At 38.5% G+C, this 841-nt stretch overlaps 1 pseudogene; it reads left to right on the top strand.

Annotated features, from left to right (window-relative positions):
* LOC114529254 lies at positions 1-841 on the top strand (annotated as a pseudogene).

Raw genomic sequence — 841 nt, 5'->3', positions numbered from 1 at the left:
ATGGTACACAAACGAAATCAGTCTGCCACTAACTTAAGCTCAAATTTAAGCATTCCTGTGCATATTACCGAAAGAATGAATTTATATCGGCAATTGAATGTATCTCGTAGCCCAAACAATTGCATAAGCGTTGATATTAACAACAGTCTGCTGTCATCCAACAATTTTAAAAGCCTTAACTTTTGTCTTATAAATACTCGATCCCTTAATAACAAATCCGCTGAGTTTATAGATTTCATATGTGATCGTCAACCTGATATTGTCGCCTTAGCTGAAACCTGGTTCCACGAACATGAAACTGCTGCTAGATCTCTTTGCACGCCTACAGGTTACAACCTTTTTGATCACCCACGATTCGGCCGGCATGGTGGTGGTACTGGAGTACTGTTTAGGAATAATCTGACTGTCAACAGAGTATCTGCTGCAGAACTTCGATTGTTTGAATACTCTGAGTGGCGTATAAAAGCAGGGACCAGACGTATTCGTTTAATCGTTGTTTACAGAATACCATACTCTGATATTCATCCCATAACTACCACAACTTTTTTTTATGAGTTTTCCAAATTTCTTGAATCTGTGGTCCTCTGTACTGACTTGCTTCTGATTACCGGTGACTTTAATATCCATGTTGATGTGACTGATGATGCTGATGCTGTTAAACTTCAGGAACTACTCGAGAGTACTGGTCTACAGCAACATGTCAATGTCCCAACTCATATCCATGGACATACTTTAGATCTTATCATAACAAGACTTTCCGAAAATATCATTGCTTCTCCACCTCGAAATGATCATTTTTTTTTCGGATCACATGCCTGTTCATTGTAATCTTCTAGTCTAA

This window comes from Dendronephthya gigantea, unplaced genomic scaffold (assembly GCF_004324835.1).
Source record: "Dendronephthya gigantea isolate DGI-Jeju-01 unplaced genomic scaffold, DenGig_1.0 000055F, whole genome shotgun sequence".
Taxonomy (NCBI): domain Eukaryota; kingdom Metazoa; phylum Cnidaria; class Anthozoa; order Malacalcyonacea; family Nephtheidae; genus Dendronephthya; species Dendronephthya gigantea.
The sequence above is the reverse complement of the archived record's forward strand: the minus strand, read 5'-3'. Positions and strand labels throughout refer to the sequence as shown.